Below are 26,013 nucleotides of genomic sequence, written 5' to 3'. Positions count from 1 at the left end.
TGACTTCACTCCCTAGCCTCATACTTTGTACTTATCCAATAATTTAGTATATAATATTCCCTTAAGTAATCTAAGTTTCGTCGAAATAATATATAAGTGTATACCTCGAGGTTCCTTTCTTCAAAAAATTTTGTTACTCAATATGTTAGATACTATAAATAAAGTTTTAGTGGAATTGAAATTAGCAAGAGGTCTATGAGAAGAATCTCCAGTTCAAAGCCTTATCCCTTGAGTCTCTTTTACGATCTGCGCGAGAGGAGTACCAGTTCAGTTCAATGCTGATTGTATGAAAATCAACGTTAATATTTGTTTTTGTTTTACTCCTAAACCAGTATGGAACAATTTAACATCCTACTTAAGTATTACTAACGGCCCGTCCCGACTTCGCTCGGGTAATAAATTACACACCGAAACCTTCCTTAGGAATCGCACTATCTTTTATAAAAATACACATAAAAATCGGGTGGGTAGTTTAAAAGATCTAAGCATACATAGGGTACAAATCGCGGGATGCGACGTTGTGATGAAACCAAAACTTTTACTTTCACAAATATGAAGTAGGACATGAATTAGTTGAATTCATAACGGAACAAAATAAATTATTAAAAATTAGCGTCCATTAATCCAACATTAAATCATAATCACGCAACAGTCATCAACATAAGCATTGAGCAATGTATCACTTACAAAAAACCGATTACAGACAATAAACATATCGATTCTAATCTCTGACCTTTTGTAACGATTCCGAATACTCGAATCGCGAATCGATTGCGCATTCGTTGTGAAACTGACCCCTGATCTGTGGCATAATGTGTGGACTGAGATGCGCGAGCGCTGGCCATTACGGACCAAAACGTCTTTTCTTCATCAATTTGGCCATATGAATCAATACCTAGTCCGTATACCCATAGTGATGTAAACATTCTAATATTATGTATGATTGTGGCATTTCTTTTTTTAATGGATTGAGATAATGCAATACTTATGTAGACGATAAATCAAATTCATCAAATTAAATCCAGTAGTTTTTACATGATACGCGAACAACATACAGACAGACAAAAAAATCTAAAAGAATTGTTTCGGATTCTATTAGTCCCATAAAGACCCCCATATTTATTCTTTAATATTTCCCGAAAAGGCCCATGCCTTATATATAACATAACCGTATTCGATAGATGTATAGATTAGCTGTCTGTTATATACTTATTATTAATTATATTACTGTGCTCCGCTAGTGTATCTTGGACTTTGGGTTATTAACTATATCTATTCCAAATTTCATCAATATCGGCCCAGCAGTGTAGCCGCGAAAGCGTGGCAGACAGAAAAGACTTTCAGCTTTATAATAAGCGAGATTGGTGCACTGTCATTTTGGGATTAGGTGGAAAGAATTGTGGGTTTTAACAACATGTAGGGTCAACAAAACAAATATTCCGTAATACGGTTATGTTAATCTCTACAACATGCAATTGCAAGAAAATAGAATAGATACAGATGCACTAATGCAGTATGCATTTTACAAGACCTTTACCCAGGTCGGCACCACTAGATGGCAATTCTTTTATAAAAATTACATGGACTCTATTGTGTTGCCATAGAGGCGATTTTGCAATGAATACGGTTAGGTATATGCGCCGATGCTTGTAATATAACTATTCAGGGCGAAGTGGTTTTGTTTTATTTTTAAATTCAATTATCTGGTACTGTCGAGAAACAAAATGGCGCCCTCGGGGAAGGAAAAATGTGTTTGAATTTTAACGTTCGAATAGACATACCTCGGAATGAATTGGTATAGCTAATGTTTTCTGAGATAATTAAAACAGAAGTGACCGTTGGTTGGCAGCTTCACGATTATATACTGTATCACATCTATATTCCTCACGGGGTACACAGAGCCGTGTGATATGATACTCGAAAGCCACGTTTAGCTGTATGTATTAAGAGTTTGTTGTTAAATAACATTTTTTGAGACTGCTGATGACCCGTTTTGTTTTAATCATGTAATTTTGCAGCGACATTTTTAAGCGACTTCCAAAAAGAAGAGGGTCTATGTATGTCTATGTATGAATCTCGCGGAAGTCTGTAATTTTTTTTAAAGTATTTTATTTCAACCTTTTTAGCGTAGTTACCAAATTTACTTGTGATCAAGGGTAAAGAGCCAGTGGCTGTTAACCCTAAAATATAATTGTTTATTTTTTAACGATTTTGAAAGGAAAAAGAAAAATTGTTTATTTGAATGTATCATTACACTAGTTAAAATTTTTACATACAAAAATTTCACAAAATTATACACCAAAACGGCCTTCGCTCAGCATGTGTCGTAGATCATAGCATGAGCCACGACGCTGGTCTTCCGCGAATACCAAATTTTCAAAAATAAAATTTAAAAAAATATTTTGAAATATTAATCATCATAATTGTTAAACTAGTTAACATATACCGTACTTTATAACGTGTTTTACAACTAGATGTTGCCCGGGGCTTCGCTCCCGTGGAAATTTTGAAATAGTATATAGCCTATAGCAATTTTGGATAATGTACCTTTCTAATGGTAAAATAATTTTTGAAATCGGTTCGGTAGTTTCGGAGATAACCCGCCTCAAACATACAAACTCACAAACGCTTACCTCTTAATAATAGTATAGATGAATAAGACTAGTATTAAATCTCGGACACGTATCGCTTCTAACTCCAAGTTAAAGTTAACAAGAAATGCATATTTGAGATTATTTCGAGACGGAAGAATCTCCTTTGACACAGATGCTCGATCTACAGCAGTTAAGTTAAAGTGTCAAAGAATGTAGCCAGTGTACGTGAGATGGAGTTTAAACCCGCACGCTTACGATTAGTCGCAGGGACGCGCGATTTTTTTGTAAAAAAAGAGCAAATAACTTTTATTTGCTTTTGTTTTACCGTCCGTTTATAAAGAGTAGGAAACGGATATTTAACAAACTTAATTTAATTTATCTTGTTTTTTTTTTGTTATTTCAATATCAAATGTTCAAGATTGCTTGATCAATCCCTAGTATTGCTAGCTAAGAGAATATATACCGCCCTTAAAATGTTCTACTCTTTATGTCAAGACCATATGGCGCTTCCGGTAAGAATTTGAGGGTTTAAAAAGTAGCCACGAGCTATTCCAGGATTTGTACCCGTTTACCGATTTTAATCGACTAATCACTTGACATAAGTTTGATATATAATTCCAATTGTAATCATTGTTTAAATATTCAATTCATCAAACTCGAATGAAGATACATAGAAACGAACGATGAGAACATAAGAAAATTGAAGCAAACTTTTAGTTCAAATATGTTTTTTCTCAATCTGTCAATGTCAAATATTCCGACGTTGCCAGCAACAAAACATTATTTTAGCTTGAAGTATACTTTTTTATGAATAAGAGGGTTAATAACTTTCTTACACTCAACTCGTAAGTGAGAAAATCGTAAATGCACGCTTCGCCTATTATTTTATCCGTCGCATCATGTACCTAAACTAGTGTTACGTTTAAAATATACTTTATATTCCTGTTGAGATTTCGTGGGCGTAGGAAAATAAGGCTTGCATTTTAAAGTGTTGTATTTGAGGGTCATAGATCTTGCGGTAAGTGTACTTTCTCCGAAGGTAGTGAATCACGGAGTGTAAAGGATTTGTCACCATCCACTTAACTTTAAAGCAAAGACTATAAAAGAGGGTGTAGTGCGAGTTTGCATTAAAAAGCTAATTGCATATTTGCACTAAGTGGACGAAGTGCGGGTTAGCATTTCACTTCTCACCATCGAATCGATTCGAACGAGACACAGCGAACCAATCACATTACGCCATTGTGACGCAACGACAACCACACGGCAATGTCATTGGTTCGCTGCGTCTCGTTTCGAATCGATTCAATGGTGAGAAGTGAAATGCTAACCAGCACTTCGTCCACTGGTCTTAGTGTACATAAACCGCGAAAAAATAATTCTACACAAATTCAATCGAATTGCATCAAGTGTGTATTTTCGAGAAAAATAATTTCGGTCATTTTTTGACGTATTTATGTTATTTACTTGGAAACATGTTGGTTTCCTATAATGTAAATTAAAAATTTAATTTTTATAACTGAAATTTTCAAATCTTCGAAATAATTAGACTCTTTAGGTAATAGCTCGTAGTAGAAATATTAAATTTTAATTTAGTCCGCGTGTCGCACTTAAAATTAACTAATGCACTAAATACAATATATCTATTAATCTCACTCTCATCTGAGTGTTATCCCGGTTACCTCCTCAGCCATTGAGCGTCGCAACGCAGGGTCCGCTTTCCTACTTTTTCGTCTCCTTCGCACGGTCGTCGGCATCCCCAGTCGTCAGACCATTGGCACGCATATCATCCTTGACGACATCAAGCCAGCGCTTCTTGAGTTCATTTTTTTAACCCCCTTCGGCCATGGTCAAGCGAGTCTATTAATCGTGCCAATAAAATTAATGAAATATAACCGCGATATTTTCTTTCATATTGTAAACTGGAATCTTTCCCACAACCCAATCTCACAACAATTGCATTGGCCACGCCCACTTGTCCCATTGTTGGGCTTATCTCAGATGTACTGAGATTAAATTTATCGTTTCGTAAGCATGTAGCCATATTTTATGTTTAAACATGTCCGTATACTGTATACGTACAAATTTATGCGCATACGCATCTAGAAAGTGAGATTTGAAAAGAAAATTCGTTCGGTACTTTTTTTTTCTCCTAAAATTGATAGATACGTGACTAAGAGACAACGGTATCAATTGCTTTCCTAAGGAGGGTCGACTGACTGGCAGTCGGCCGGTATTAAAATCACAGTAGAATCTTCATTTTAAGGTTGATTTTCTGCATTCACGGCGTCACATCACCCAATGTTAAGGATTCCACATCTTTTCCTCATAAAGCATAAATGTCATTACTCAATATAACATAATTCCACTTATATCATTTGTTACGTAAATACGAGTACTAACAAGTGAAAGGGCTCTCGGGTGTCGAACCCCGACCCTCGACCTAACGCATTCAATCATGCAACTACTCAACACCTAAGCTAATCGTAACTATTCATACAATTTTAAACTCTATATGTTTAGCTATATAATCCACATTGCTTTGATGTGTCAATGCAGCGAAATCCAAGACTACGTTATTGAATTTCAATCTTGTGTTACAGTTATAAGGTTGATAATTGAATGTTTTATAGTATTAGTGATGGGAAAATTTATAAGATAGTACTTTCGATAGTCGTTTATAGGTATTTTATGGTGTTTAATGTCTATCAGTATAATTTAGGGTTCCGTGACCGTGGTACATGACAGACGGACAATCTTAACATCGATATATATATTTGATGGCGATTTATAGGAGTATTGAAAGGAAATATTATAGTAGTTCGATATAATATTTTATTGTATAGATTGTACCTGGTTCGCTTATGTGAGAACTTACGTGCTAGTAGTTTGTAGCTTTGAGATATATTTACTATTCAAAATTTTTGTATTCAAAATTTTCAGTTGTTTGTGAAAGTATTATTTCTAAATAAATTATTTGACTTAAAAAAAATGTTATACCTTTGCTACTCTTTCTCAGCCTCATGTTATTCCGGTTGTTGTCGCGACATGAAAATAAAGTATTAAATGAAGATTCGTCTGTGATTTTACGACCGGCTGCCTGTTAGAGGATTCTGGATTGTGGGAGACCTGAATTGTTTCATTTCATTTTGAAAAATGTCAAATTTTGTGCCCTGTCGTAAACCCACCTTCTATTTACGAAGCAGCACTACCGAGAACCGCGCCAAGTCACTGAAAATTGTTGTTTACCTCACCTAACCTCAAAGTAGTAGTAAATTTTCCCTCTTGTTTAATTTCGCACACGTAATGTTAAATTAACACATGCAGCATGAGTCCTGACTGCTGTGTACAGTCGACCGCAAATTACCGTTCATGAATCTCTATGCAGACGCATTAGAGGGAATTTGCCATGAATTTGGATAGGTTGTTATGCTGTTGACTGTACATTTGAATGAATGTACAGTTTAGATTGAGTTTTGAGAACGTATTTAGAGCCTTGACCTTTACATACGTTGAAGAATTAAAAGTTAGAAGGACAAGGTAAATAGAGAAAAAATATTTTAAACTGGCTGCGCCCCGCGGCTTCGCTCCCGTGGGAATTTGGGGATAACATGTACTCTATGTGTTATTCATGACAATCCGTCGAATAGATTTTGCTTGAAAGAGTTAGTAAAGGATTTAATTATTTTTTTTAAGTTGTTTTTGTTTGGTTAATTATACATATATATATAAGTATGTATATTTTCCTTTCATCAGCACTTGATCACAATCATAATATGTTTCAGTATACCTTTTGACCATGTACTTTATTGTGTACTTACATGTTATATTACTGATAAAAAATGGTAAGCCCTTCTGGCATAATAGGGACCAACACTGTTTGAATGAGTTTCTTTCGGCATTTCTTCTCAGCAGTGGTCGTTCCGAAATGCTAGTAGTTTGCAGCTTTGGTAAACATCATTTAATTTAGAATATGACGTGAAAAAGTGCCTGTGAAGGCCTAATTTCTGAATAAATGATTTGATTTTGATTTTGAAATTCATGAATCTCAGAAAATAGGTTTTATCGATTGTCATCAATCGTATTTTTACTTTTTATTTATTCATTATCTTCCTTAATTCCTTTTTATTTCTTAAATTGTGCTACTAAAAATAAAATAAATAATAACCGTTTACTATTAAATGTATAATGATAGCCCTTAATTTGTGTTAATTAAAGAATCAGTCAGATATAATACTTACACGGAAATATCAATTTTGTTAAAAAAATTAATAAAATATGAATGTAAAATATTGCGCCAAGTTTGATGCCGCGATCACACGTCATCCTGTCACCGTATGTCATACGTGTCACGCATGTGGGCATAAAAACCGAGCTACGGCTAAAAGCAATGCCACATAAATCTTGGTCCTGCAATAAATAGATTTTTTGGCCCTGACAATACAGTTTTTGGAGGATAGAAGAAGTCGGAAAATCAAAGTGTATTATACTAATGAGCAAACAAACAAGCATACGGATTACCTAATAGTAAATGGTTTCCTCTGGTTGAATGTGGCGACACCAGGGCTGTCACACGTGCTCTGCCAGCCATGAATAAATCTTATCACGCCTTTTTCGAAGAACACCATGTTGTAGTCTCTAGAGAAGAGCGTGGTTACCGTAACCCTGGAGTAAGTAGAAGAAAGACCTGTACTCGCCATCAAAATTGGCATAATTCTGGAAAATAATTATCTTGTCAAATTGAATTTAATAAGTTCAGCTGGGCTGTATAACTTTGTTCGCTGTACATATTAAAAGTACGTACGTACATAATATAATATCGATCATCGTAAATTACTCTTCGGGCAATTAAATGTTTTAAATCGAAGATTATATTCTTGAAAGCACTCGTAAGTCCTGAAAGGTGTTCGTATTTCCAACTTCTAACATTTAGCTTCGATTTTGTGTCTGACTATGATGATATAATATTTATTGCATTAAGTAATTGTTTTAAGTTCTTGTGTAATTCTATAAATCAAAGAATTCACGCCAAAAATACATAAATATAAACACAGAATAAAACACTTTCTCACAAATAGCTCGTTTAAAGAAGCACATAACTATTTTGCTCGTAACATTGGCACGAATTACGCAGTAGATTCGTAACTACACCGTTCCACTCCGAAATTGATTGTCACAATTTGCTTTGCACAAATATATTATTACCATTACCTTTATCGCTCGACTTTGGTAATAGGGGTTCAGATGGCGCGCCTGCACAATAGTAAGTAATTTTTCAAGCCATTTACTCCTTTGTTGGCCGCAATTACTACGTCTTAACGGTCCCATGGCGGTGTATTAACAATTATTGCTCCGATTTTGCGCAAATTGGCAGCACTGAATCTTTTCTACTCTGTGGACGTTTGGGTGGGAGGTACAGAAAGAAAAGGATATCTTATTTTATACGCTTTTCATTATTAATATTGTTAATAATTTACGGGTTAAACGCGTACGTACCTATCTATATATCGGACGTTTTGGAACACGATACGAAACGTCTTAGATATAAAAAGGTCGATATAAAGGGTTAATGAAAAGGATACCTGAAAACCGGCGATCAAAATTGGAAACTTCCAAATTTTAAAATGAAATTTTGTTGACAAAATTCGGCAGTAGTGATTCTATCACCGGGCCCAATATCCTGTCTGCTTTAATCAAGTCTGCTTTATTTAATCTTGGCGCTAGCCTTACTTTTCGGTTCAAATACTACGGTTTTTTTTTTTAATTTAGAGTAAATTGTTTTGTCTTGTGGGGCTAGTGGCGATCAAGGGTTTGCGGCAAATTTCAGTAGAAAGTTCTAGATCTAGCTAAGCTGAACAAATATGAAAAATATTCCAAAAATCAAATTATTTCGTAACATGATTATATTTCACCATAACTACTCGAACGATTTTGACAATTAAATGAGGTTCCTGGAAATATTTTGCTATTATGCATTAATATATATTTTATCTCTTTCTAACAAGAAACATTAAAATTTAGACGAATTAACTAATAAAATTGGCAAATAAAATTTACTTTGACAAAATGATGAAGTTCTCCAATATAAAGTAGGGGCCGGCACTTCGTATGAATAAAGATTGGGGTCATTTCTCATTCGGAGGCATAATGCTTATGGGTTAGTTGTAAATTATGTTATATGACCTTCTTGATAAAAACCATTTACTACCTTAAGGTCAGAGGGGTACAGTTGAAAATGCGGTGGAGTTTTTGGTAATAAATGATTAAGATGCGAAACTTTGTTGGCAGTCACACGGATTTCTTGGTGAATATTATTTTAATTCTTACGTTTATAAATTGACACTATTTTGTCGGTGTTAATGAGATTTAAACTTATATAGGTTCTACAAAATAAACTGTACTCTTTTTGGGTTTATGACCGAGCGAGGGAAGCGTGCAAGGTCTACAAATCAATTTGGGGCAAAACTACATTTTTGGTATGTTTGTAACTTCTATAACTTTCGAATCGTTGGTCTGAGTTTTTAAATTCGTAGGGCAACAATATCGGTTAAGTCGTTTTTGAAATATTCACAATCTTGTAAAAATGTATTGTATTCGCGAGGTCTATGTCCGCGGCGAACAACTCGTATAGAATACCAATTAACTTAAAAGGATTCAAAAGTAAGTTTTTTGAGTTGTGTTACAGATGTCGCGCTGTATTTGATCGGCAACCGTGAAGATTATAGGTGTGGATTTTTTTCTTACAGTTTACTCAAGACGTAGTCGTGCCTATTTACTTTCAATCTCTTGGTTCATATAAACAATTGATTTTACAATGAAGACAGAATTATTTATTAGATCTGGCAGCAAACCACGGCAGTGTACTGAGTCTGCCAGATGGAACAAGTCTCCCAACTCCGGCTCAATCACATTTCGAAACCAATGCGAACAGACGGGCTAAAACGTGGCTTTTTCGATATGGTCTGTTTATGTATATTTTCTAAATTCATTTGCCTTGTTAGATTAATTATATCATTCATTAGATGTTGCCTGGGGCTTCGCTCCCCTACGAGTTTTGAGATAAAATATAGCCTATAGCAATCTCGGATAATGTACGTTTCTAATGGTGAAATAATTTTTGAATCCGGTTCAGTAGTTTCGAAGATTACCTGCCTCAAATATACAAACTCACAAACGCTTACCTTTTTATAATAGTATAGATTAGAAATTACTCACTCCTCTGGCTCAATGACCCCAAAGTGGATCTTGGCCTCCGAAACGAGAGAGCGCACTTTTCTTCTGTTCTGCTCTATGGTACCCCTGTCCCCTGGTGCCAAAAATTAAAATAATCCATACTAATATTAGAAATGCGAAAGTCTGTCAGTCCGTCCCGGTTTGACGATTAAACCTGTGGGCCGATTTAAATGATTTTTTTGTAGAATGAATTAAAGACCCAAATCTCATGTCAAATAAAAATAATGTATGCTTTAGCCAGGCCATGCACGGAGATGGGTTTACGCCCGGTCTTAAACTTTTTGCCCTTGTAGTGAGCCCATTTCTAACCGGGCCCATTCCCAGTTGCGAGCGGGGTGCTATTCTGGCATCGTGCCTGATGCATCAGCGCCTGCCAAATACAACCACTAGTCGTTAGGAAATTTATTTGATTGTTTACTTATATGACGTGTACATATTTTTGTACACTTTCATATTCGCATGTTTCTGGAAGCATTTCGGACTGTGACACCCCGAAACACACCAAATCTTCCAAAAGACCGAACCATAATAACACAATATTCCAGAAAAATCAATTATTCATAATAAACCTTTTGGTTTTGAAGATTTATTTATGATTTTACGACTGGCCACCTGCCTGACGTCAACCCACTTTGGGTATGTTATCATTGCCTATCAGATGTCAATACTTTTTCCAAATGAATAAATAATACAATCTCCAAAATTTAAAGGTTTATATTTCATTGAGCTTGAGCTCCGGACTTCAGGGCCTTACAGCCAAGAACAATCCATCGTAGCTCATCAACGGGTGAAGTGATTTGGATGCGGTTATTTTTATTTGATAGCAAATTTTTATGCGGTGGTTCTTAGATATGTTCGATCAAAATCAGTACAGCCGTTCAAAAGTTGTAGCGAAATGAATATTGAAAGTCGGGGTTTTTTAAATTCTCTAATAAATAATCTTGTTCTGACCTTGAAATGTCCTAATTCGCCGTCCTCATACAAGAAACATGAATTAGGCACATATAATAATGACTCTAACAATCCCAAATTTACCTCAAACCAACATTTATCAAATTAACTGAGTAAATAGGGCTTCCGAAATGTTCAAATATTATATAACATACAATCACATAGCATAAAACAAGGTCGCTTCCCGCTGTCTGTCTGTTTAGATCTTTAAAACTACGCAACGAATTTTTTAATAGATGTCTACGTATATAATTTACTAGGTTTCGGTCGCGGCTTTATCCGCGTGAATTTCCCACAGGTACAGTTATTTTTTTCAAGTTGAAAGGTACCCTATGTCATTTTACGTACTTTAATCTGCGTGTATTCAAGATTTGATTGAGTAGATAATATATTAAGAGGTAACAAATTTACTTTCGCATTGATAAAATTAGTTAGGTTTGGATTGGGGTTACGAGTTCACCCGAGCAAAGCCGGGACGGGCCGGTAGTTATATAGTACATATTCCCACAAGGAGACGAGGAAAACATTAATCTTGTTAAAAACTTATTGTATTGGAAAGAAATACATGTGTCCTGGGAGATTACGAAAAGTCGGCCATTTTGTCTGGTGACAAAGTTTTGCGCCAACAATTGTTGAGATTGTTGTAGATACTAGCTGCGTCCCGGGGCTTCGCTCCTGTGTGAATTTCGAGATAAAATAAATCTAGTTGCCGTATGTATTATGCCAGGTTATATTTACGTGGAAGAGTAACATACATACACACATCCTCACAAACTTTCACATTTATAATATTAGTAGGGTATTTGAATTTTAAAAAATATACCAAAACCGAGTTGTGCGCGAAATATAGGCTGAGTAACCTTAAACGAAAGTACTGTTATGCCAAAAAAGTTATGCCAAAGTATATTAGGACAAACATCCGTGAGATTAGTAGTGATGTTGCTTGCTATACAGGGTTACTGGTATCTAACGCGTAACCTTCCAAAGGCGCATAAGGTACATAGAGACTAGCATCTTTTGTTCTACGTCTTTTGTCTAAACGTAATAAATACAAAAAAAAAATTCTTTAAAACGTTAACTCTATGTTCGGTTCCGTTACACATAACGCTTCTGTACTGTCTCGTGTAGCTCGGCTATGACATAGAGTAAAGATGTGTAGAATCGCAAATTAGATTGTATTTTATTTTTATATGAAAAAAAGAAACCACCAATCACGAATAGTCGTAGAATAAAAGTTGCATGTTTTGCTGTACCCAAGTAGTCTTTAGGAGGTTTTGCGTTTTCTGTTTCCAGCATGGAAGGTTCTATACGAATAAAATAAAACCTCAAATAGCACAAATTGGGTTTGAAAAAAAAAATGTGCATCATTTAAGTCCTGTAAAAATTATTCCCCATTTTCCATCTCTTTCTCCGAAATCGAATCCCCATTTGGGTTACATCACGTACAATTCCAGATGTGAGATATTGGAGCGTGCCCACCGTTGTAATATTGGAGGATATTGGGAGGCAAATCGCAAAAATCTTCTGGCTAATATACGAGCTTCATATTACGTTAAGACTATAAGAAGTATATTATCTATACATATAATAAAACTGTAGGCTATGTCTGTATATAGGAGATATAAAGGAAAAAAGTGATGGAATAAATAAAAAAGGCATGTGCGCGTTTAATACCTGTCGTTTAATATATTTTCTTGCCGCTTCTATGACAACTACGATTCTCCTGTAATATTGTTTTAATGATTGCTCAAAAAATTTTACCACCGAAATACGAACAATTTTTAGAACTCCTTTGAATAAGAAACATAACAAATATCAACTAATGTAAACATAAGCCTACAAACACAAAACATAATAGGAAAAACTTTATTTCCCACTTTACCCCGATGTTCCTCAGGGAACCGGCCCTATACGTGAGCATAAAATAGAAAATTTACAGAATAGAATTTTTTTAAAGATGACGTGTGGCGGCCATATTTGTAGCCCCTCCCTCCTCTCCTGCCCGCACATTGCTTATTGCCTCCCATAATTGATGTAACACTTATTGGCGTCAAAGAAATTACTTAAATTTCCAAAGCGCAGGAATAAGCAGCGCAAAAAACTTCACCGCAAAGACGTCAATTATTAAATGCAGGCGTTATAAATATAGACTAGAAATGCTTAGATTTACATAAGGAAAAGCTCCTAGTTTAGTAAAAGAATGGGTTAAAAGTTTAGTAAAAGTATTAGGAGCGCTGCGTAACTTCATAATCTGGAAACAATTCACGTATATTAGACGTACACAAAAAATGGTAAGTCAAATTTTCGCATCAATTGCGACTAATTAAATATTGCTGAATAAAAAAATTGATCTATTTATATTTACACATATCGAGCTATCATTAAAATTGGACAACAGATTAAAAAATTAATGTCTCATAGAAACTTGCAAAAGTCGTCGTGTAAATCTTATTTTCTTGTCATATTTTATTTAATCTAATTTCTACCTCTGTACTTCGTTAATTTAGTTGATAAGTCTATACGCATATCAATACAGTTAAATAAAGTATTTTTTTGTTTTTTTTTTCTCTACTTATTCGTGGAACACGATTTATAAGGATCATCGATTTTATATTATACTAGCTTCGCTCGCATGGGAATTTCGGAATAAAAAGAACCCTAAAATTATTCCAGGTTATATTCTACACGTGTGCCAAATTTCATAACAATCCGTGCAGTAGATTTCGCCGGCAAGAGTAACGAACCTACACACATACATACATCCTCAAAAAGTTTAGCATTTATAAAATTAGTAGAAAATATTTCCCTTATCATTCCATAGCAGACCTTATCATAATTATATCACAAGGTATATCACACTCAACCCTTAGTTTAGTTAATCTGAACACAACACGAGTTGGCTGTCTGTTCACCCGTCAAGGTAATCTAACAGTTTTGACGTGCGAAATGAACATATATTCACAGATAATCTTGTTAGTTTCATGTGTTCCGTGTTATATTACGTATTTATATTATATGTTTCGGCTGAACCCCGAAGTGCAGGTACTCCTAGGTTTAGCCGACTAGAACTAGGTGCAACCGGTCTATTTTGGTTATATCTAGGTATAGCCTACTTATCTTTGGCTGGTTAGACCTTGATGCAGTTGATTTGAGATGGTTACACTTAGTTCTAGCCGCATTAAGTGTATTGTAGTGTAGTGTGTGTAATAGACATTACATATGTTACGACAATATGTAAAGTCTATTATCAGCGTGCTCTTCATTATTAGGTATAATAATTAACTAATTAATGTTAAATTGACGTGTTAAAAAAGACTTAAAAAAGACAAGAAGAAAAGACTACGGTGAAGTTTGTTGCGCCGCTTCTTCTTCATAGAAGTCGTCAGAAAACTTAGCTATATAAGAGGTGTTATTCATCCAAGTTTAAAAAGAATCAATCACCTCGTGTTCTGTGAGTTTTCACGGTTCCTTCTCCCGCTGTAAAGCGTCGAAGCCCATAAGCTCCGACGTTAAGCGGCTTAGAAAATGTAATAGTAAAATTTAATAATTTATAATCATTATTGTATTTTAAAATGTATGTAAATAATTTATGTTGTTGTGTCTAATCATATTTTATTTGTTTTCAGGTAAGGTTCAGCTTCAGTGTTTGACAATAAATATCAAGAAGAATTAAATAACGTAAGTCTGTTGTGCGTTGATTAATTACTCAATAGCTAATCTCAATAATTTTCATCTGATTGCTCCAGTTATCCAGTTATACATTTAATTTAGTTTTAATTGAAAATTCATATTAATTAACCCAAACGCCTCCGGGTTCTCTTTGAGCTTGAGCATAAAAAACCATCTTTTAGAGAGTAGAGTTAAAAAGGTCGGATTTATATCTTTCAATGTTAATTATTTAATTAATTATTTAAAACGCTACACACTGTACAAACAGTTGTTCAACACATGCTTTGAGCCTAGGTACATACTTACTGACCGAGCGAGCGAAACGAGCGAGTTCTACAAATCAAAAAAAAAATTTTTGTATGCATGTTTGTAACGCGATAACTTTCGAACCGTTGGTCTGATTTTGATGAAATTGAAAACTACAACCTCCCGTGGGAATTTCGAGTTAATAAGCAGTACCCTACCCTATGTGTTATTACAGGTTATATTCTACCCGTGTACCTTCATAACAATTCGTCCAGTAGATTTTGCGTGAAAGGGAATGCAAACATAACAGATACATCCTCACAAACTTTCGCATTTGTAATATTAGTAGGATTATAAAGTGACAATATTAGGCCGATGAGCAAGCTATTAGTAAGCGTTGAGTAAATTACTTAAATTAAATTAAAATCATTTATTTTGTGAACGTAGGTAAAGAACAGGTTGGCATGTTTGTGATAATATACACTAATGTCCCGCCATTGGGCATACAAGATTCAGCCGCCATTAGCCGCACACTAGCGCCACCTCACGATCACATTTTTATCAATTTCTTTTATTTATTAGCGAAATTATTCGCCCCGAAGTTGACCTAGGTACCTTTTGTCATTTGGACCTTTCGGGTAAATTGATAACTTGCCATATTGGATGGTCTTCGTCTCATCTTATTGTGTGTTCTTTCTAGCTTGAGTCTTAGGGCGACTGGTACCGCAATAAATTTGATGCGCGATCCCAGAGAATCCATTCAGGAATAGTGCTTGGTTTACTGGGACAGCGGTCCAAGATAAGTCCAAATCGCCCAACGACTCTTCAACGTAGTCGACTATCCCTGCTTATATTATAAATGCGAAAGTAAGTTTGTTACTTCTTCACGCATTATCTGAAGGACCGATTTTTACGAAATTTGTTACACGGGTGGAAAATAACCTGGAATAACACATGAGGTATTTTAATCCCGAAATTCCCACGGGAGCAAAGCCTCGGGGCTCAGCTAGTCTGATATATTTTGTTTTATAGGCTCCACTTAAAAAGAGCTATAGAAATTTAATTTATTGACTAAGTATTATATTAATAACGATTACATACAAAATTCATACACAGCCCCGCTTCCTGAACGCTGCTATGTTTCAATAGGATGACTTACATATGTCACCTTGGGGAGGTATATATCACGTTGGTGCTTTCTTTAGATATGCGATACACACGGCGACTTAGGATGACAAGCTAAGCGAAGTGGCTCGGTTCTGCCAAGAACATATTTTGGCACCCAATAGAGCGTTGTAGATTTGCCATCGACTCGCAAAGAAGGAGGGCAAGCTTTAAAAATAAATTATTTTTTTTCATATTCATTTCAACATTTATTTTAAAGATGGTCTCGCTTGCTTTATTACTTACTAAATTATACATATATCCATACAGATTAACTTAAATTATATTATTATTATGTCTTGCATAGATATTTAACTGTACTTATCAGGTCATCATATTTGAAATAAATAAAAAATAATCGAGTCGTTGAGAGGCTCGAAAAGACCCAAATTTTAATACTACTCGTGCTAAATAATTTTGTATACCAATCTGACTCATGTCCGGTATTATGGACCACCACTTGCTTCCGATGAAGGAAAACATCGTGAGGAAACGTGTTGTTCACGTTTCACGATTTTTCAGCGAGTGCAGTGAAGTCTAGAAAGCCAATGGTAAAACCATTCAATTCATATTGCCAAAAATGTATTTGCTTGCGTTATAAAACGCCAACGTGATGACACCAAAAAGGCATACATTAATTACGTAAATGTAGAAGAAGATATATATTATAAGTTATATATTAAGTTATATATATATTCATTAACATTAGCAATTAGATAATTACGAATATTATTAACAAAGCTGTTGCCCGTGGCTTCATGCCTTTCGCCTTACCCTATTCTCCATACTTCAAACTACATATATGTGAAATTTCAAGAAGATTGGTTGAGTAGATAGATAGACTGTGAAGAGGTAACAAATAAACATACTTAGGTACTTTCGCATTTGTAATATTAGTAAGGATATGTGAATCCCAAAAAGGCGATGTCTTGTTACCCGTCCTAAGTATCTGTGAGTAAGCCGGGGTAAAGGCGCACTTGACAAATATCCTCTCGTTACAAGAATATTGTGTTACAAAATCGACCTTTTGTCACTGTGTTAGGACCAAAGCGGTGTTCAGTGGGACCAAATTTCAGCCCACATAAGGGTTGCCATGTTAAATTGTCAAGTCCCTGACGAACCCTTTTTGTGTTGGTAAATGGCTTCGCAATTCGTGTAAAAATATTGAAAAGAACCGTAAGTAATTGAGAAATTTTTTTTTTATTATGTGATTTTAAGGTAACTATTTAGTTCTAAATTTGGATATTTAGGTTACGTTTTACGTTTATAATTATTTCGCGTGTCATAATTTTATGATAAATCTTCGTGAAAATTTGCTTAGATGTATTTCGCAGTATGTAGAAGGACATAGGGTGCCTTTCATCCCGGAAAAAATACTGTTCTCGTGTGAAATTCACGCGAACGAAGCCGCGGGCAAAAGCTAAATAATTAAATAAAAATTTCATCTATTGTAAAAGTCATCGTTTCATCTAGTGTAAAAACATTCTAAAGCCTAAAATAATTCTAAAACATTTCGTGTTGAAGCCTCAGATCGCGAATCGCGATTACCCGTATTGGCCTATTACTTTCGGCGCCATATTGTTTACACATTTTCCCGCCAGGTGGCAGCCGATAGATCAGAATGTTTTTTTTTTTTTAATTCGTGTGCTTCGTGGTGGAATACTTAATGTATGCGGAACAACGGAGGATGTTAATAGGTGGTTATTTGTTACTCTGTTGTATAAATCGCTTCTATGTAGGGGTAAACGAAGCTGAAATATATGACGGAACATTGGTTGGTTGTTTATTGGTAAAATATCTTCTAATTTTTATTACAAACTACCAGCACGTATACCATAATAAATTTTATACGTAAACCTTCGTCAGAAATCATTATCTGCTGGTGAAAACCGTAGAAAAATTATTTCGATAGCTTTTGAGTTTATTGCGTTCACATAGACAGGCGCGACGCGACTTTTTATAATGTGTAAGTAATATTGTATGTAATGTGTAGGTAATATATATGTACATAATATTGAAAATAAACAAATTACGAAGTAACTATTAAATATACCAATAAATTTATTATTATTAATTCCTTGCAATTCAATAATTCCTTGTATTAAATAAGCATTAGTCCATTCTGACGTATGGTAGACCATCATAACCTGACCTGCAGAATACTTCGGTTTCATACAAGCAGGAGATCAGTTTATACTGGCCGTTTTTCTTTACGCGTGCGTCCGTATGATATATAGTTGGGAATTTTATTTAATATTGCGTTATTGATTTATGGGTTTGCTCGAGTGAACGTTGTCCCATATTACCCCTGTTTCCCCCAAATTGTGTTTAGAGATACAAAATATGGATTTTTAGATGTATATATTTTATTGTAGTTAGTAATGACTTTTATGGGTTATTGTTTTTTTTTTCATTTAACGTAAATAATGTGGAGGGATGTGTGGAAACATAAAATTTATTTGCAAGTGGGTTGCACCAATCAACTTTGACGTTGACTTAAAACTGCACAGAACAGCATAAACTACGCCATTTTATAAATTATATAGTTTTATAATTTATAGGAATATAAAATTATCAGGTATACAGTAAAATTATTTAGTTTATGGTACAAAATTTATGTAATATTACTTGAGTATAACATTTATTTGTTAGAGTAAAAATAATAAACAAAAAATAGAAAATAATAAAAAATATAATTACAATTAAATTAAGTACGCCATTTTGTCTAACCGCCATTTTGTTTAACCGGCGGCGCGGAGAGTAATAGTCACAGTTGATTTGTGCACCTTGTGAGGCTTAGTTTGTCAACGAATGCTACTTCTATGTTCTCGAAATTTTGTTTTCAAACACGTCGCTATGAATTCTGTCGTTTTTCATCCTATTGTCGTTTCTACGAATGTTTTGTTGGAAGTTATTAATACTGAGCGTGGGCAGTGTTTAGGGGATGTTTTGTTTATGTCCTCACAGAGAATTCCTTTACGCTCTCTCGTTATTACGTTTATACGAATTAGTACCTATTAAAAACATCCAATCTTCTATAACTATATTGTATATTATATATATAATAAAACAGTCAAGTGGGCTATGTTTTGTCCCGCGAAACGTAAAATATACTGGATGGAAATTGATGCGCTTTTCTCAGTTGTATAGCGGATGGTCTAACTTAAAATCTTTGTTTAGGTTTCATCGCGACACGTTGCTTAGAATCCGAGGTAATGGCAATAATAAATTATGAGCGCACGTATTGAACGCGGGCGAAGTCGCGGGCAAAAGCTAATTTATAATATACTAGAAAGAAAAGGAAGACAATTTTAATTCTTTAAGTAAACAGTTATATTCCCTGAAGCTGAGCACTTAAGAGTAATATCCGAGATAGCGATCGGGGAGTGCATTATCTCCAATGCGTTAAGCTTGTACCTAACTGAGAGATAAGTAGCTGATAACTCAGATAGCAATCGCAATTTATTCAGCAGATAACGCACAAAGAGATAGTGTTAAAAGGTACAACTTTAATTGTAAAGAACCAATGCTTTTATATTCGATTGCGAAGTTTTAAAGGTCAATGGAACAAATGTGGCCTTGATTAGTGTTGTGTTTTGATAATCGACTTTTTCAAATTGAATATCGAATCGGACTAATTCATCGATAACAATCGAGGACATTTTAATTTCGTTTCTTTGTTTATGTTTGCTTGTCAATCAGAATAAAACGTGATAGTGTTTCTAGTACCGTTTGTGCTGGTACGGCCACGTCTTGTGTAGACCGGCAAATTACATATGAAACAGATGTCTGGCTATGCCGCTCCCGCCTGGCTCTGGCAGAAGGAGCAAAATGCTGGCTTGATGTCGTCAAGGATGATATGCGTGTCAATTTAATGGTTTGACAACTAGGGATGCCGACGACCGGGCGAATTGGAAAGCGGACCCTTTTACGAAAATTTTTTACTTTTTTTTTTTTTTTTTACCCTGGGCTCTGACGATCAATGACTGAGTACGTTACCGGGGAAATGTTCAGATAACAGAAAGAGGGAGAGAGAGAATTCCTAGAGATTATAACAAACTTAATATACAATCAACGACGTTGTTGTCGCATAGTCCACGCGCATAGTCTACGTGACGTGTAGGTGATGTCCATCTTTTTAATTACTTCCAAATCTTCTTATAATTAGCATTCTTATTAGTTTTAGTTTTTTGCAATATACGACAACTTTATGAAATATCTGATTGAAGGAAAAATCAAAGCAAGATGAGGCATTTCTAAATGAAATACAAGAGAAGGCAGAGCTCGTGTCGTATAGGGAGGTGAAATCAATGGCTGAGGACAGAATTAGATGGAAAATGCTCCACCGACAAGAACCAAGTTCTTAAATTAATTGATGATGATGAAGTATGTCGAATTGATTCGGCAATGTGTCACATTTAACTTCGATACTTCGATTCGTTAACACTTAAAATCGATATAACCTAAAAAGTAGAAAGAATTTATAACAGCGTCTTTGATTACTTCATTATAAAAAAATATCGATAAATTATCCGCTGGTGGTCGGCATTTTAATTGATATCTATAACATTAATTGTTGGGCAGCTATTTGTCTTATGCAAATCAGTAGTTATTAGCATAGCGGGATCGACACCCGAGATAGTACCGCGTCTCGTTATCGATATCGATAAACATTTTAAAAAATGTGTTTATTTTTCTGTTTCGATCTTTATTGATAGAATGTTTGGTATTTCATTGGGAATTTTTTTATTGAATTATTTGAGTAATATTTTTTTATTCTTTTTCATTTTAGCTTAGCCCCGCCCCGGCTACATTTTCGCCTGCGACGCCTCAAACCCTAGAATCCGTTTGAAAAATAAACTATATTTTTTTATATGGCTGTCGTTTTAGGACCGACCGCCTGCCTGTTTCGAAAATTTTGTGTCGAAAATGTCTCGTTTTCTCGACTTGACTTGAATAATATTTCTCAAAAACTTTTCGAATTCAACAGGAGTAACTTGGAACCGTTCCATCAATATGTCCGAATTGGCATCTACTGTTTGTAATATATCCCAAACGAGTAAATAGTATTTTCATAATTTATAACAGGTTTTCTCTCTATATAAATAGCTTTTGACGCAGAATGTGTGTTCCGCAAAACGACATCATATTATATATATTATTTACGTCTATTTCGAACAATCAATAGAAATAAATTCGAGTCTGTTGTCTGTATGTCCCGCTCTGCACAGCATGACTTTGGTCAAGTCCCAGCCCAATATCACTGTTGTACAATGTCAATTTCACAAAAAGACATTTTCGCCCAGAATTATTTTCTCAAAATGTCGTTATTCTTGTTTTAGTGATACGTGAAGAGAAAACATGTTTTTACTTTCAATTGATCTTTAATAATTGAAAGTAATGGCTAGAAATATATTACCACATAAATCATAAAATTGGTATCTAATAAAATTAATAGGAAGACACTTTAATATCATTCATATAAAGTCCGTATATACATGTACTGCAGTATAAACGATCCTTAAGTTTGCCGTACTGTGTAAATGACCCATCCATAAGCATCTTACATTCTACTTGGAGCATAATACATTTTTTGTATGTATGTTTGTAACGCGATAACTTTCGAACCGTTGGTCCGATTTTGATGAAATTTAAGAGGTATGTGGGATATGCCAATAGAATTTTTAAGTTCGTGGGGCATCAAAATCGCTTTAGTCGTTTTTGAAATATTCACAATTTTGTAAAAAAAATATTGTGTTCGCGAGGCCTAAGTTATTACGAACAACTAATTAGCAATGTTTCATAAAAATCGGTTCAGCCGTATGAAAAGTTGTAGCGATATGAATATTGAAAGTCGGGGTTTTTTTTAATTTGTCTAACAAATAAACTTGTTTATATAGTTTACCTTTTCCAAGCTCGTCGCGAGTCCGTCCCATGTAAACGCACCTTGCCATATCTTGTATCAACAAGTCGTATAATTCGTATGGCTTATAAGGGTATTAATATTGGGCATGATAAGAGGTTGGCATTGTTTGTGTATCGTCGTGTTTGTTATCATAGCTTTATTGGATACATCGTGCGACTTCATCTCATTCGGAATATTATTGGATGCTGTCACCAATATTGGTGGTATTAAAGATTCAGATTCAAATTAAAGTTTTGATTGGTTGATTGAATCAATGCTAATTATAAGATGGGAGAAATTTCATTTGAAATAAGCAGCACTATTGTAAGATTTTACTATATGTCTCTATCGATGTACGTTAAGTCTATACTATTTTTATAAAGAGGTTAGAGCGTTTGTGAGTTTGTATGTTTGAGGCGGGTAATATCCGATACTACCGAACCGATTTCAAAAGTTTTTTCACCATTAGAAAGGTCATTATCCAAGATTGCTATCCTATTCTACTAATATTATAAATGCGAAAGTTCGTGAGGATGTATGTGCGTGTGTTTGTTTGTTACTCTTTCATGCAAGATCTTTATCTTTATTATGAGAGCGATTGTTATGAAATTTGGTACACGGGTAGAATATAACCTGGAATAATATACATAGAGTACTTTTATCCCGAAATTCCCACGGGAGCGAAGCTCCGGCGCGCAGCTAGTGTTAAATATAACATTTTCGTACAGTCGACATTACTATATCTCTCATCTGGGCATGCTACTGGTTACATTCTAGGCTGTGATGCCCAGAAAGCCGGAGTCAGTTTAAATTATAAACACTTAAATTTTTGGTATTCGGCTGTGATTTTACGACAAACAAATCTGATATCAACTCTATGCGAATGTTGCTTATTCGCTGTCAACGCTATTCTTTATCCCTTAGTCGCCTCGTACGAAGTATGGACTGATATTATATTAGGCTGGATACTACACGCGACTACGTAATCTTTATATTTATCCTTACATATTTATAAAAATAAGTCCTCATTTTGGGTCTGTCTATATGAACGCGATAATCTCAAAAACTACCGGACGTATTTTTGTACGGTCTTCACTAATAGATAATGTGATTCCTGAGGAAGGTTTTATCTAAATCTAATGAAATGTCACCTGAAGTTTACTTACGATATACAAAATAGCTGTCAGTTTAAATTTCTCACTTTAACACTTCATTTATCCCGTGAAACAGCTGCGTCCATGAAGAAAATTCGTAAAATCCCGGAAATTGTGATAATCCCCGTTCAAGTGATAAAGGATTTCCCGTCTCTATGGCTACTTATATCAATTTCTGGCTACAAGTGATGTTAATGAGAAGCGATGGGTTGTGGTGTATATAACTATGTATTTATTAAACCTCGACGCAAAAAGAGGGGTGTTATAAGTTTATCTGTCTGTGCATCGTAGCTCCCAAACAGATGAACCGATTTTCGTTTAGTTTTTTTTTTGTGTCATAGATAATTTTATCCCGTGTGTTCTTAGCCATGTTTCATGAAAAGTTGTAGCGAACTGAATATTGAAAGTCGGGGTTTTTTAAAATTAGTCTAACGAATAAACTTGTTCGAAGACTATTACTGTCTTGATATGGGAAACGACTAATCTGATTTTACGGCATCTGAGTTTTCGTAGCTAGTTTGTCTATAATTGAATATTTAAGTTAAATTTAACCTACATCCGTTAGATCGTCACAGTTGAAACGTCACGTTGCTTCAGTTTTCATGATACGTACGACCAGATGGAGCACCCAGGTTTGGCCCTCAACGAAGGAAGCACTCAACAGATTAATGCATAGACATGTTTTTTGTCAAGCGTTGAATTCAACAAGATCTTGGCGGGAATAGAAGCTTGTGCCAAAAATTTTAATTCAAATTTTTTTTTTATTTTTTTTTATCTAAAGGTGTATTATCGTTTTTGCGCTGGCTAGTTAACGCCAAAGTAGACTATAAAGTGAAATTCAAATTTCGTAATAAAAATCCTTGCGTTTTTCAGTTCTATTGACATAGATTATAAAAATAGTTGTATAATATTGAAACATGTTATTTAATTTTATATTTCGCTGTAAAACCCCCGAAATGTAATAAATATAAAAATAAAGATAAATCTTATCTAATTATGAAGTATATCATGTCTCACTCCTAGAAAAATGTGTCGTAATTTTCCGTGCTGTTAATTTTTTCCCGCCATTTTCGCTCTCCACGCTTTTCCCGTGAATACCAGTATAATTGTACAACGGCATGGGCGCGTGTGGTGTGACATCCCATTTCAATTTGAATATCAAATTCGTTGTATAAATTTAAAACGTCTCTGAAACTCGCATATTTTGCGAGATTCCGCGGGATTTTTCTGTCTGTTGTTGCCTTCAGTGTTCTTTATTTTTTATTGTCTGTGAAGTTGTTACGGTAATCACTGGTATTTGAAGGTTTTTTTTATAATTTTAGATATAATATGAAAATATAGGATCCGGGTTTATAAACTGGGGATTTTGCTCACAGGAATCGTATTACTATTTAATCATAATTCCACCAAAAAGCTGCCATACGATGATATGCGCGTCAAATGGTCTGATAACTAGTGATGCCGACGACTGTGTGAAGTGGAGACAAAAATGGGCGGTTTCTTCCTCAGACGCTCAATGGCTGAGGAAGTAACCGGGAAAACGCTCAGATGAGAGAGAGATACAGCTAATCGTGGCCCTCAAGTTTCGCATCTCTTAGCTCTGTCTGCCGCGTAAGAGATAAAAACGTGATCCTGTGTCTGTATCTTTTTTAACCCCCGACGCTAAAAGAGGAGTGTTTTAAGTTTGATCGCTAAGTGTGTCTGATGCGGTACTATTTTATTTGATAGCTAATTTTTATGCGGTGGTTCTTAGACATAAAGAGTATAGTATAGTTGTAGCGAAATGAAAATTGAAAGTCGGGAATTTTTAATTTGTCTCACAAATAAACCTGTTATATCTTTTTTGTGTATGTACAAAACGACAATGTGTGTCATTTGATAGCTAATTTTTATGCGGTGGTTCTTAAATATGTTTGATCAAAATCGGTTCAGCCGTTCAAAAGTTGTAGCGAAATGAATATTGAAAGTCGGGGGTTTTTTAATTTGTCTAACGAATAAACTTGTGGCTTCAATGCCAATGCAACAATTTGAAATCACACGCTAGTTCTAAAAATCTCGCACCCTAGAATACGAGTACACCCTAAAATACCACTCCCTTAGACGACTAGCGATGTCAGCTGTTAGGCAAGAACAGCATTCCCAAGGAGGCTTGACGTCAGGCAGGTGGACGGTAATAAAATCACAGCCGAAGCTTTAAAATTTAAACTTTATTTTAGACGCAGTCTCGGACACTTCTCCCCGTTTCATCGTAAAGACACGCTGAGAAAGAAAGAGAAATAGTTTTACGAAAAGTATCAGGGGAAAGTGAATGACCCCCTCCCACTCAAAGTCTAGTTCAGAACAGAAATTATAAATTCATTCTTCATTCTGAGATCAAGAAAAAATATAAGACTGATGGGATCAAATTTTAAATATTACAATTTCTAGAGTATTTTATTTTATTATTTTATTTATTTTATTATCATACTTACTACTACCATTAGAGTTAGAAACTATTGCGATAGGGCAGCTTAAATATAGGTATTATATATGAACTTACTCGTGTGAATTCACACAAAGTGCAAGCAAATATACGATCTCATTAGCTACGATAGCTATTATGTGTAATGTTTATTGAACACACTGAAAGTCTCTCTCTCTCTCTCTCTCTCTCTCTCATCTCTGCATATTGCGTTCGGGGATGTAAATCCGCGAAGCCCAGAATCAGCTTAAAAAAATCGTCAAAATGTTGAAGATTCGGCTGTGATTTTACAACCGGCCACCTGTCTGACTTCAACCCTCCTTGGGCTATTGTTGCCGACAGGCAACTGGTGCAACTGCAGCTGCTTAGGTAGGATATCCACAAGGATGTACAGGAGTCTGAAACGGTTCTTCGGACAACGGAACGTTTCGTCGACAGAATGTTTCGACACCGGGCGTTTGAACGACAGTACCCTTCGTATACGAACGATTCCCCGACAGAATAGAGGAGACGTTCTGTCGTGGTTGTCCTAGAGTCACATGCCTTGTGAAGTAAGTAGCTTCCCAGACTGAAACAGATTGGTCGTTGCAAAAGCAACTTAGTGCGGTGGGGTTTTGCAAATGCTTGTGTTGAGATCTA

The 26,013-nt window shown here is 35.1% G+C and overlaps 1 protein-coding gene and 1 long non-coding RNA gene across 5 annotated transcripts in view; both read left to right on the top strand.

Annotated features, from left to right (window-relative positions):
• LOC128680260 (uncharacterized protein) overlaps window positions 1-26,013 on the top strand; it is a 533,151-nt gene that overhangs the window by 236,061 nt on the left and 271,077 nt on the right. The gene's annotated exons all lie outside the window — the stretch shown is intronic.
• The window catches only part of LOC128680270 (uncharacterized), an 84,594-nt gene that overhangs the window by 16,007 nt on the left and 42,574 nt on the right, over window positions 1-26,013 (top strand). For both annotated transcript variants that reach the window (XR_008405839.1, XR_008405838.2), the window contains exon 3: window positions 14,402-14,453. This is a non-coding gene — a long non-coding RNA (uncharacterized LOC128680270). The remainder of the gene's footprint in view (window positions 1-14,401; window positions 14,454-26,013) is intronic.

The sequence above is a fragment of the Plodia interpunctella genome, chromosome 23, assembly GCF_027563975.2.
Source record: "Plodia interpunctella isolate USDA-ARS_2022_Savannah chromosome 23, ilPloInte3.2, whole genome shotgun sequence".
In the NCBI taxonomy this organism is placed as follows: domain Eukaryota; kingdom Metazoa; phylum Arthropoda; class Insecta; order Lepidoptera; family Pyralidae; genus Plodia; species Plodia interpunctella.
Note: the sequence above shows the minus strand (reverse complement) of the source record. Positions and strands in the feature narration are given on the sequence as shown.